The 14,010-nt window shown below is 41.8% G+C and overlaps 1 protein-coding gene across 7 annotated transcripts in view; it reads right to left on the bottom strand.

Moving 5' to 3' along the window:
- The window catches only part of ZMIZ1 (zinc finger MIZ-type containing 1), a 347,031-nt gene that overhangs the window by 79,716 nt on the left and 253,305 nt on the right, over window positions 1-14,010 (bottom strand). Inside the window, exon 1 of one of the 7 annotated variants that reach the window (XM_082764523.1) lies at window positions 13,437-13,591. The exons of the other annotated variants lie outside the window; for them this stretch is intronic. The gene's annotated coding sequence lies outside the window, so the exon portion shown is untranslated. Of the gene's footprint in view, window positions 1-13,436; window positions 13,592-14,010 lie in introns of those variants that run through there. 7 annotated transcript variants of the gene reach the window in all.

Below are 14,010 nucleotides of genomic sequence, written 5' to 3'. Positions count from 1 at the left end.
TTTCTTTGATAGTTCTTTGAATCTGAAACTCAAAAGAAAACACAGGGTGGGATAAGTCCATCTGGACTGAAACCTCCAAATTTTGTGAAAGTCTGCATCAGACTGATCCTAAAAATGACTCTCGAGGAGTAAAGCTTTATTTATGCAATTCTACAATGCCAAGGAGAATCTCGTGGACCATTTTTGTGCACAAATCTTTAAATGCCAGCCTTTTCTCCCTGCAGAATTTGTAGACTGTTTGTTTACTGGCATTCATGGATGCTATAACAAAAAGAGAAATGATGCTTTGGGGAACAGGGCAGTTTCCAGAGAGAGGCTGAGAAATACCCACGAGAGTGTCTTTGGAAACAAATTTGCTAGAACACACACCTCAGCTAACCTTGAACTCTCAGTACGTTTTCAAACTCCCTGCACTGACTAAAGGAACAGTCTGTGTTTGAACACACAGTATGAGATAGCAACAGAGCACTAACCCAGAAAACAGAGCTCAGTGAACAGGCTGTGAAGTTCATATAAGCAGTAAAAGGTGTTTCTTACCTTTTCTATACCTTGTGATCATTTCAATACATATTCTGCCAGAACAATCACCCTCAAAAAGTTTGATATATGTGCCTATTGCAAATACAGTTTGTATCAGCAAAGAAAAGTGATTTTGCTAGTTTATGGCTTATACTAATTCCTCAAGTGAAACAAGCTGTATCAGCAAAAGGACATTTTTGTTGTAGAACTATACCTACCCTAGCACTTTCGCCTGTACTTGGAGTTGTAAATAATCACAGTCCTTAACATTTCCATGCTCACCCAAGTTTTATGTGTGTATCTCACTTCAGGTGATCTCGTTCGCACTGCGCAAAATTCCTTGTCCTTGTAGCTTAATGCCTTTCTTCCATGTTTTAGAGGGATCACTGAAAGCAAGTAACAAACTGTCTTCCAGAAGGCGCCTGCCTTTCACGCTGCATAACACTCAAGTTCAGTGGAGAGCAGGTAAAGTCTCAGAGCTCACGTTATGAAAAGGGAAGGATACACAGCTCTGCAGGGAAATGTTAACGGGCTGTGTGAGGGGAGCATAAGTTACCAGTCTGACTGCTAATTTATAGCAGCCATGGTTTAACTTAAATTTAAAAAGCTAGAAAATCCGTAATTACCACAGAATGATTGGTTTCGTAATCTTTCCTTCCCTTCTCTCTTTTTTCTCTTGTCCTGTCTTACTGAACAGCACTTTGAAGCCGCAGCTTAGGTGTTGTTTCTCTCTCAGATAGGTAGCTCTACCTTACAGCCTTTAAGGGAGAAATTGCCATCACTGGAGGAAATCTGATTATAGATTATTTTGCTGCTTGAGTCAATGCTGGTATATCTAGATGTAACTACTCATACAGTATGTAACACAATCTTCAATCTCTAGTGTAATTAGGAAGAAGAAGGGGAGTTAAGGACAGGCCAGAAATATCTTAATCATCAATGAAATCTGCAGCAGAAGCTTCTGGAGAGAAGCACTTAGATTCTTCCCCCTAGGGTACTTGATTCATGCAAAACTGATCTCAAAACAGATTAGGCAAACAATGAAAATACATATGGGAAAACTCAACTGTAGACTCTAGTTTTAGATAGTGACAACTGGTAAAAATTTTCAGAAATGCCTTGGTCTGTTAACAATCTAAAGTCCTCTGAAGATGGCTTTGAAAATTTTGCCAAATACTATGAGTGAAACTGCACAACAGCTTGAAATGGCATAAATTAGAAGGGTGGCTTATGGTGATTCCTCTGATAGAAAACTGAGATCCACAATTAGCCCTTGGTTTAAGGTAACAAGAGCTTTTTCAAGTGAGATTTTTGAAAAATTATCAACTGTTTGGCATGCTTTGTGAAGATCAACAAATACAGAGACATTTCAGCGTAAAGACAATGAATAATAAATATTACTTTCACAGTAAGACATTAACTTTCATATTGCAGTAAGACAGACATTTTGACAGTCAGGGTACTGCACAAATGCAGGCACAGAAGCAAGAAGTGAGGCAACGTTAGGGAAAAGTGCCATCGTATGCTAAACGGAGTTGAAAGTAGGGAGAATTGAGCAACAGAGGAAATACTTAGGCTATTTAGGTCTCCACTAAAACCAGAGGGTCTTTAACTCACATACAGTATTATTTTATGATCAGACTTTGCCTCATTCAAATAAATTCTCTCATTTCAATCTGCTTTGGGTCACTCTGACACCTTTTGCAATTTGTACACCCTTAAATTGATTAAATGGCTGGAAAAGCAAATGCGTATTTCAAGTAAAGTACCCATCTCCCATTATTTTGGATGATACAGGCAAAGTCTGAGCGTTCATATGGGTCGGACATATGTGCTCCAGCTACAGGAGAGACATTTATAATTGAGAAATAGAAAGCTCTGAGTAAAACATACCGCTAACAGAAACTATTACAACCAGGAATCAACGCTGAAGATGAAATAATCTAAGCACTGACAGAGGTCCCATTTTCCAATGATCTGCATCAGCTTTATGTGACTTGACACTAAGAAGAACTCAGCAGAGAATCAGATCTGATGAATCCGGCACTGTGGAAAGCTGCTTGTCTGACTGCAAAAGCTGTTTTTTCCTTGCTGTTAAATCAAAATGTATTAAAAAGTAGGTATCTGAGGTCTGTGTGAAACAGCTCAATAAACAACAGTGAGTACTGTAAGGAGACATTCGTTGTTCCCCTGTTTTTCCAAGCTGTTTTCATGTCTTTGCCATGAAAGTAGAAATGGCAATGGTTCAGGTACTTCCTCTTAAGACAGCTATATAACCTTCAAAACACTGTTTCCTAGGAGCCAAAAAGCATCTTAAATTTTCACCAACAGGCAGCTGCTGCTTGGGAGGAGTCCTCTCTCTCAACCAAGCAATTAAGCCTGATCCACCCTGAACCCTTCCAAAATGCTGCGGACAATTTTATTCAGAAAGAAAACTGTCGATGACATGTCTGTCACTCGTATCCCAAGACAAGCACAGAAAACAGTGTAATGTCTGGCTTGCTACCACAAGCTCATCATTTTTGCATCTGCTAGCAACAGCTGATGAGATCATTCACTAGGCTGTCATGAAGTAAAAATATACCCGTAAATATACTCAAGCTCCTGGATCACAGGGGACAGCCCATCTTGCGACAATCTCCACGGTTGCCTGATGACTGATTTCATTCTTTTATCTCTATCTCTTCCTGCTTCTTGCCATGGGGGCCCTGGGAGATTCTTGGGATTTGTATGCCAAAGAAAAGGGAAGCACACTTACAGCTTCTACAGGGTCAAGATTTTGGAGCATTCCAGCTCAGGATTTCATACTGAGCGTAACTGCTCTTGGATGCTCTCAAAAATTAAACAGGTGTTTACTCTTCCTGGAGGATAGTTGTTTCCCCATTTGTTTTCCTTGCTTAGAACATGGAAGGCAATTTGTTCCAGCATCCATCCCAATTACTGTTACCTCAAATAATCTAAACTCTTTAGGAGGAGGGGAGGTTACTTTATTTATTTATTAAAAAAGAGACTAATATATATACATAGTTTAATATCAGAAACCACATCTTGTTTTGCATTCTTACCTTCCCTGATTGTTTACATCTTCATTATTCTCTTATCTGCACAATCTCTGCAATAGGTCTTTTCCTTGCAAATGAAATGCTGCATTTCCCTCTATCAGGTATGTATAAGGTCTCAAACAAGATATTTCCAAACAGCAACATTTTGTTAGCTTTCTTCTCTTCCCTTACCTAAAGTTACCCTGATAGTGGTAAGAAACTGAGTCACTGGCCACTGCTTCAGAGGCAAAAGTCAAATTGACTTTTAACTAAATCAAGTCGGATTAACACCTTGCAATAATTTGAAGCAAATAGCTCAGACACCGCAACCTCACAAAGGCCGGAGACTGCTCTGAAGAGGGACTCAGGATGCAGGCTCAGATAAGGTGAGCTGCCAAACTGAGCTACTGGTTGTGTACAAAGTCAGCTGAATTGCTCCTTCTACTGCACGTTTCCATTTCTCCTGGCTCTGACACATGTAAATTCTGACAGTTCAGAAACATTACAGAGTCTCTGATGGCGTTACAATCACAGGGAGACCACCAAGGTACTACGACCACTTTTAGCAATCAAAAACTGATGAGCAAAAGGTAAAGTGTCCTGCACCTCTAGTAGTACCCACTGCCCAGGACAAAGAAGAGGAGCGGTAAATGCAGGTGACCGTGCAGTGTTACCATCCTCACAGCACTCGCTCTGCAGACGAGCAGCCGACAGTGGGCTGAAAGGCTGTCAGCCCAGCGCCTTCTGTGTGCGCTAAATTGACTCCAAACCCCTCGCAAAGCAGGGCTGACATTCCCTCCTAGCTCATGTCATCCCGTGGCGCCTGCTGACTGACAAATGCACATAATGAAGTGCCATGACTGCTTACTTAAAGGAACACGTTCCCACTGAAGTATCTGCACAGCTTAACGGGTGCTCTACAGGTGCAAGAGACAAAGAAGAAGCCAAAAAAGACAACTGAGACGCCACATTTTCCCTCACATACACATGCCAAGGAAACCAATTATTTTTTTGCAGTTTTTGAAGTGCTACTAGGAAGTAAAAGCAAAACAAGCAGGAAAAAACACTTCAGCTGGGTCAAATGCTTGTTCAAGCAAAGGTAAGAAAGCACTTAAAGCTCTTCGAGGATTATAAGCCCCCTTGACAGGTCTGATAATTTTCAAGGCCTAATTCCATTACAGTATCTGGCAGCCTGCAAGGGCACATTTTACTAACTATAGGCCACCAGGTCACGATAGATGTTGACAGAGAACATTAAAGGTTAAGTAGATGTAAGACCATAAAACATTTCAAGCTGTACAGTGCCAACAGTGTTAACTAGCAAACATGGAGCCGTTTGAGAGGAGAAAAAAATAGTTGGGTCTTTCACCAACTGTGCTCATGGGGGATCCTCGAAGAACCAGGCGTCCGGGGTGGCTGGCACTGGGCATGTTCATAGTACGTGAAAATCCTTTCTGCTTGACCAAAGTCATGTTACTCATGATTTATATAAAGAGTAAGACTGGATTAACTAACATGGGCAGGTTAAGAAAACATACCCACTGCATAGATGTCCTAGCCCTGCTCAGCTGAGCAGCCCCACACCTGCGGTTCAACTCCTCACAGAGGTGCAGGGAGGCGGGGACTCCCCAGGCACACCCCAGCAGCAGCAGAGCATGCAGCAGCCTCCATGTCGCAGGATGTCATTTTGACTTGGAAAAGCAGCACTCGGACCCTCACAGTGATGACAGTGTGAGCCAACAGTTAAAGACAATTCAGCAAGACAGTAATTTGCTCCTAAATCTCCTACAAAACTTTTCCAAGAATAACTGCATAACCACTGCAGGTGGCAGTGCACACTTCAGTGACGCTGAGAGCATTCATGCACCACGTTTATGCAGCAGTTAACCTTGTAGTCATTAAATATAAAATCTGAAACTAATATTTCACATTCCACATTGGTCAACAGAAAGGAAGGTTTCACATGGATGTCTGTTATGGAAGACATTGCCTGTGTATATGGAAAAGGCTTGAAGCTCTTCAGCATACGCTTCTATATGGCACTATGAGGATATTCACTCATAAATCATCATTTTTATTTGTTTGTTTTTGAAGCAAAATGAGAAAGATCTCCTCTGAGTGACATCTATCGGGATAATAAACTGCCACCACTGCAAACAATTAAATTAAAAGCTGTTCAGTATGTAAGGGGGGAGGGAGCTGACTACTGACCAAGTCTGACACACAAATAGCTTGCTAATTTGTCAGTGAGCCAAAATAAATGGAATGGGCTGGCTACAGGTGCAGGTAAATGCCGCAGAAAAAGACATCAATAAATCATTTAGCTCTCTCTAACATTCTAGATTACAGTCGTTTAACACGAAGGACATCTCTGCCTTTGCAACACGATTTGTGAGTGCTTCAAGTGAACCATTTTAAGTCAGCAGTTAAGATGGGACTTGAAAAATTCACGTTTTTATTTTTTTTCATCATTTCTTATAATCAACTCCTAGCAAAAATTACAAAGGCATCTTCTGTTCTGCTTACTGCAAAACGCATAATCAAGATTTTGGGTTATTACGTAATAATGATCAACTACCTCTCCAAGTCCAAAACTCTCTTGATGAAAGAATAGATCTCCCCCTGGTATTTTTTACAGATGAAGAAACAAAGCAGTAGTTTCCTGAGTATCTGGCAATCCATAAAGACAACATTCCAGTCTTGCTAAATTTAGAAGTGTCTATATGGAAGGGTGAAAACAGTCAGTCATGGTTTATTATACTTATTCCTTACAAGTCCCTATAATTCTTCAAATATTTCTTTAGAAAGCCACTCACTGGCTATCTCACCTCTCTGCTCAAACACCATCTGCAGGGCCCCTTCTCTGTGAAAATGACACAAGGAGCCACAAATAATGACAGACAGAAGCTTAATTGCATGTTCAAAAGAAGGTTACCCTCATAGTAGGACCAGGAACACAAATGCACGAGGGCCATCTATACTTCTATTTTTCAAAGAGCTTAAAGGTATATACAGGAGCCATAAATAAAGTCAGTTAGTAAAATGATTAAGATCTCTACTATCTAATGGACTAAGGCCATATAAAAGCTTATATGACGTTTCTGGTTTTACCCTGATTCCAAATCAACTCTTCTCTAATGATGTGTATTTCTTGACAGACACAAGTTACTTTGGATAGTCACTTAAAAGACCTTCCAGATAAATCAGCCACTAAGAAACTACAGTATTTCCACCCTGACAAATATTCAGAAAAAATTTATAGCCACTTAGAAAGCTGACTGCAATAGGAAAATTTCACAATGCCTGTCTACCTTCAGGAAGACAACATGGTTGAGAAGTTTCCTCCAGACTAACCTGTCATTTGCCCCATTGCTGGAAAGGCAGTAAGAATGCACATGAATGAAAAGGTAAGCAGGAACATGAAGGAAGATTGAACGTGACCATTTCTTGGTTCCAAAAATATGCCATGTTATTACACCTAGGATGGTAGGAACTTTTACACACTTAGAGCCACACATGACAGCTTGGCACACTGCCAAACGTGCATTACGACTTGGAGCTACCAGCCAAATTTGGATGGAACCCCAGCTACAGTTCCCAAGTTCACTGAAGTATCACCAAACTCAGCCAAAAAACACAAAGGATATGACACAACCCTGTGGCACATCTGTCCGAGCAGCAAGGCTGGAGTTAAATCTATTGTCAGCAACAAAATGAGAATGTTGAGAAATATCAGTAGCAGACCCCGTTACCAGAAGCAGGGAGACCTGCAAGCTGCTCAAGGCAGTCAAATAACAGCCTGTGATCAATAGAAGCAAATACTGCTGGCAGATCAAGCAGGATCAAGACTACATAAGCCACTGCAATCTGTATGAATAAGTAAATCATGACAGGCTCCTCTGAAAGCCTCGGTGTTAGGGCAACGCTTGAAAAACTCAACTTTCTTAAACAGTTGGATGGTGCTGGTACATAAGAGTGAAAGTAATGGTACTGTTAGCACCCTTCTGGGGTGTATGACTAGAATACAGATAAACAAATGTCAATGTAAAACAGTAATTTTTTAATCTTCCTGCTACTTAGTAACGCAGAAATAAAGCAACTTCTTGTTAATAAACTGCTGAACATACTAAACCACTAAAGCAAACAAGAAGTCAGTAAAGCTGGTTAGCAGAACTAATTGAGTACTGGAAACAGCCACCTCACAATCTGCTATTAGCAGTCTTGGTTACCTTTTTGGACTCAAGTAATAAAAGATACCCAAGAGTATGTGAGGTTGTGATTTTACAAGCCTTCCAGACTGTCCTACTTCTGCTTCCACTGAACCTCTACCAGCTTCATTTGTAACTGTTAGGTCAGAATTATTTTTAAAATCCAGTACAAATAGTTTTAATAACAAGCATGCAAAGAAGGAACACATCTGCACATTACAACAAATATAATTCTAACGAGCTCGCATTTACCAAAAATTGTGGTTTTTCATCTGCTTCCAAGATTTCAACACAGACATGAGTGCAGCTTGCCTACCTACTGAAATTTAAGGGATTTAAGGGGTGCTCAGGAGGTACAGAAAATGTTAGCTCTTAACAAGCAGAGGAATTAGAAGTTGATATACAAACATAAAAGGTTATTCATCAAACTGATGAGAGCTGTACTTCAGTTACAATAAACAACAAGAATTAGGAGCTTAGCTGGGTGTCTGAACGTTTTATTGGTATTAATAAAGACAACTGAGAAGAAAATTAACTTTTTTTCTGCAATAGATCAAACTGCCACTGGTCAGACCGGATTACTGTCAACAGAATGAGCCCCAGCAAGCTCAGAACCAGGATCAGTAACACACTCCAGAGAACACAAGTCATCTGAGATTGATCCAGGGTCAACAACTGGAGAAATGTTTAACATCTATTACAGGTAGGCTGAGTGGCAGCCTTCCACACTGCTTTAGTAATTACTGTCCCAGTGTCACCCATTCTGTAACCATACCTTGCCTTGATCTTACAGAGAAAATTCTGAAGTAAACTTCCAATTAAAAATGGGGGGAAAAAACTGGAATGCATTCATTCTGGGCTTCTCTCGTCTCTGCACCGAATTCTCATTGCAAGTGCCTACGTGTGTGCTAGACTGGCTGGCTGCTTTCTCATTGATGATTAATGGATATGCACTCTTCACCATGCCTTAAAAGCTATTACTGCTCTGCTTTATTCTGCATTTGTGTAGCTCTGATAATTATTGAAACACATATTTTATTTTGAAGGCTAGCTCTCCTGTTACATTGCAATTTAAAAGTTTTTATTCAGGCATTTCAAATTGTTCTGATAGTGAGGAAGCTGTTTGGGGGCATTCATTTGTCCTTTCAGGCCTTATGGCTCACCTTCGCTAGACTCCTCTGATGCTGACCTGCTGATGTCTCACCAGCCTATGGAGAGGGGTGGCAATGCAGGCAGGTGGGAGAGCTGGTCTCCTTTCACCTGCACCCTTTATCAAAGTTAGCAATACTCTAAACCTCCCTAAACTTTATCCATGTGACACTGGGTTGGGGAACACCCCTGTTTCTATAAGGGTGCTTCTTCACATTTTGGGTGTAGGAGGACCCATGGGAGGGGAGGGCTGGATGCCTAGCTTTTTGGTAAATGCAAGTAACACTTGCAAGTTATTTCCTGAGCTAGTATTTTACATACCTAAACATACTTTTGCGAGAGTTTTATAAGCAGGTATACCAGGTGGAATTTCTGTCCCTGTCCTGATGTTAGAAGAAACAAAAGTTATTAATATAAAGTATTTTTTCCAATGTGTTAACTTTTCACTATTTCTGTAAGGATCTGCTCGCTTCTCTCACTGCAAACTGATGATCAGTAACTCCACACTACAGCAAAACAGACGTCACGGTTTGTGTTTTTTCACAGCCCTTTCCGGTTTATTCTGGAAAAGCAACACAAGGCAAATCACCAGAGCAAACTCTAGGAATTCAGAGGACTGGCTCTGGGGACGTTTGTTACAAGACTATTTTCACACCCCCAGGTTACACCTGTGCTGCACCACAGGCTGGACCCTGTGAGGTCCCCGAGTGGCTCCTCAGGGGCTCACCTTGCACTGCTCAGCCCCAGCTCCAGCACCTCCACGCCACCCTGCAGTCACTGACGGCTGAGCAGCACGGGGGAAGCCCTGCTGTCCAGCTGCTCACGGGTACTTTCACAAGGGTCTGTTACAGAGGCTTCCTCTGGTTGTTCCTCCAAGGACAGAACAAGTTTTCTGCAAGAGAAGCCCTGAGGAAGTTATTTCCTGTGGCAGGCTCTCTTATGTTGATAGGAACAAAACCAGAGAGCTTCTTCAGCAAGATCTCTGGAACATCACTTCATTTAGCAATGTTCCACATGGTAAGGTTTCATTTTGTTTGTTTTGCTTTTTATTTTTTCCTGGTTAGCTCTTACCATTTTGGTGTTAAATATAATGTTCTGCCTTCTTCTGCCATGAGAGAAAAGCTACATTACAACTGTAAAATCCCATAGAGCGACAGTTTCATCTTGGTTGCACTCTGCTAAGACTTCTTGTTGCTGTTGGTCAGTAACTCCCTTTTGCTGGTGTCCTGATTACAAGAACGTACGGCTCCTGCAGCCAAGCAGCCTTGCATTGTCACAGCCCCAGTTGTCACAGATGTCACAGCCCCAGTGACAATTGAAGCTAGCACGGGAACTTCTGTGTCATCAGCTTGGCTTGTGACACAGGAAAACACAATTCTCTTGGCCAAGCTACACGTCTAGTAATTGCTGGGGATTTTTGGGGGGTGGGGAAGTTGAGTTGGATCCAGTGGCTGTTGGTCTGATTGCTATGTTAACCTTTATGGCAACAGAAAGCCTGTTTTGTTAGACTCTTCTCTCTGAACTACCTCACCGTAATTAAAACTGTACCCGTTACTACAGCAAATTAGTTTATTAATTGAGCCCAAAGTATCCTCTACTATTCTCTCACTGTCATTTTGAACACTCACGGTTTTTGGTGAATAACCAACAATGTGTGTGTTACACAGGCACTGCCTTTCTTGGATGCTGACACAGCAGCCAGCACCAGGCTTCCAGGAGTGAATGCCGCTTGCAGCACAAGCAGCACAAGTAAGAGCACATGTGTTTCTCTGAAGTAGGAACACAACATTTCTGTCTGAACCACCAAGACATCAGATCTCAAGAGCACAGATTTGACATTTATGATGATCATTCTACCACAAATGCAAACTATGTGAGACACTTAAGACTAACTTTTTAACTTCCCTCATGATCAGTGTTTTCAATTGCTACAATGAAACTGGATGTTGCCCATTCAGGCAGCTTCCTTGCTTGTGAAAAGTCACTGTATTTGCAGACATGTTTCCTCAGAGAGTTTCTGAGAGGTCCTCCAGAAAGGGGCAAGGTGTGTGCGTGGGATCAATTTCATGTTAATTTTTTTTTTTTTTAATAAAAGTTTTCATCCTAAATTTCAAAGCTGAGCCTCTGGTAACACTCCTCTGCTGGCTTAAAATCCAACCAAAGCATTACGGATTGAGTTGCTCTGAAGTAAATTTACATAAAAGCAAACTTTTGTTCTCAAGTTCTACTCTGGTTTAACTGCCATTTTGATTTCAGTAGTAAGCAAAAAGAGGAACAAAATCCTGCTAAGTTGATCAGTGTCATGCAGAGGAAACATGCTTTTGCTCAACTGAGAGGAGCTTCTACTTTTCTGCATTTTAGTTAGCCACTGATACTACTTTCTTTACCAATATAACTGCAACAAAGTTCTAACTTAAGGAAAAACTAAAGGAAATTATGGGTTACTTACAGCAATTTTAATTGGGTCTTAATTTTATGAACTTACATTTCCAGGTGGTGTTTTGGCCACGCTACCTGTGCCTCCCAGGTCATTCCAGCCCAACTGCCTGGTTAGCATAACCTTACTGAGACACTACTTCTTAAAAGCAACTGTCTGCACAGTAACTTTAAACAGTAACAGATCTGCACAACAAACATCAGTCTCTGTAGTTTTCTGAGCAAAGATAAATTGTTGCCTGAAATGAGGGCTCAAACTGGTCATTTCAGCCAGTCAGCTCTGTCTAGATGGAGCATCTATTTGATCCAAAGTCCACAGATAACTACAGGATTTTCAGCCAGATCTTCGCAAGGGCTCACCTGAACTCAGAGTCAAGTAGTTTGCATGAGTGAAGTCAGCGCTGCTTTTGACAGTGACTTCAGTGACGCAGGATCAGATACCGACAGTATTTTAGACAAAGCCTATTGCACTTTGTGCTGCGATTTTACTGATGGGAGAGCTGCTATCTAAACAACAAGTCTCTTTCCCCAACAAACCACTTTGCTGATGTGTGCTGGGTTCAAACACCTGAGATGCAAACACTGAAGCTATCTAAATCTGTTGTGCTTATTTTTTTACTGAACATTAATCTGCACCATCTCATTCAGGTGAAAATTATTGCTTTCTTTAAATCAGTAACTAAAACAAACAAACAAAAACACTCCCTGCACCATGTAGGGGTCTCAAATTCCACTCTGACATCGCCAGTTTTGAACTTTCTGAAAACTCCTTAAACCATATGCAAATTATATGATCTCTTTCGCTTTTACACTAGCAAAGCAATGAACAAGACAGTTATTATTAGTAAATACGAGGGGCAAAAAACTTGTCATCTCAAACACCTGAGACTGCCACTGACACGCACACTTCTTGGGAATTTTCTTTGAACCCACTTGCCACGGATGCATGCTGTTTGTGAGTTATGCATGACATGGTCTTTATAAAGACAGCAAAAATGAAATGGTGGCAGCAGGATTGTCATTGCTGCTCGCAGAACAGCACGTCACATTTTGACAGTGCCAGGCAGGCTAAAGTTGAAGAAAATGCCACTGATGATTGCTGCTGCATTTTGGTTTTATGATTGCAGGTAAAATAAACCAGATTCTCACGCAAAAATTAATAGAAGAATAAACATCCCACCCTCTAAATTAAAAACATCATAAAGCAGTTAAATGAGCCAGACGTGAATTTCCCTCTCACATCCCAAAATCTCGCAAGGGGCAAGCACAGCGCGCAGTAACTGTATGCAAATCTGTCCCAGTTTCCTGCTGGAGCTGCCTTTCATCCCCTGGTGCTGCTGTTTCCATCTGACAACATGCAGCACTGCCTTACCCACAATGCACCCGCCCGCTGCCACACGCACGCACACACACACACTCAGACAGGCTGACACACACACACACGTACACACACGTACACCCTCCCTCCCCCCAAAGAAAGCAACTTACCCACAAGTTAGCTTTCATTCAAAAAAAAACACTAGTCTTCCTTTGCTCCCCCTCCTCTGTTTTTTCCTGCCTCTCTTCTGCTGCAGAAAAAGGCCACATATGTCTGAAAGCACTTCTAGGCAGAAACCATCTAGTGCAGAACAAAGACAGCCGGGGTTGCCTTAATCTCAGCACAAGGCAGCCAGTAGCTATTTTCAAGCTTGTTCTCTCTCCCCCCTCTGAGGGCACCCTGCTCTGTTTCTCCCTCTCTCTCCTCTTTGCCTGTCCAGCTACTGCACAACACACATCAATTATTCATTGCTTGTCTCCCGGTTTCCAGGCAAAACCAATCACAGATGGAGTCTTGCTAATGGGCTCATACCGTACTTGCCAACAGGCTATTTGTGCTCAAGCTACAACCCTCTAGAGACAATAAAGAGAATCAGGTTAAGCTTTAAAACTTCACACATACGCGAACAGACCTAAAACAGCAATATACATGTAAGCATCCATATGACATTGCTTAGGAGTACGTCTTCAGCAGACGGCATGGAAAAAGGCTGCTTTAAATCTTCTGAAAGGGTTTTAAGAAAATCAAACACTCAGAAAATCTCACCTCAGCTGCATGTTACTGATATTGATGGTTTTCTTTTCTGCCTCTAGTGCTCCATCTCTTGCTTTCCCATTACACCTCTCCCTCCTCCTCTCATACTCATACACACGCACGCACACGCGTACACACACACGCGCGCACACACGCAGCCACTGCCACTTTGCCAGAAGGAAGGGAGAGAGAGAGAAACAGAGAGGAGGAAAAAAAAAAAAAAACAGCAGGCAGCTCACATTTCAAACTTGCAAGGAGGGGTGGTGCTTAAACCACCAGGACAAAGCCTCCCTCTCTGGCACCCAGCCAAAATACTAAAATAAATCCCCTTGATCAATTAATTGGAAGCAACACTTGTCCAAGTCCGCATAACAAACCATTAAGGGCACTGAGGCTGAAAAGTCTTTAGATTCAGAAAATCTTACACACTTGTTTCCCCCCTCCCCTGTTTGCTGAATGCTGTTGACTAAATCCATCAAACTAGGCACGCTAATTAGCGTCCAGAGCGGCTGCTGCAGTGGAGCAGCGCTGGCGGCACCCAGCACAGTTGTACTCGGGCCAGGAAACCTGTGTGGGGCTGTACCTG

This window comes from Aythya marila, assembly GCF_965140915.1.
Source record: "Aythya marila genome assembly, chromosome: 7".
Classification (NCBI taxonomy): Eukaryota; Metazoa; Chordata; class Aves; order Anseriformes; family Anatidae; genus Aythya; species Aythya marila.
Note: the sequence above shows the minus strand (reverse complement) of the source record. Positions and strands in the feature narration are given on the sequence as shown.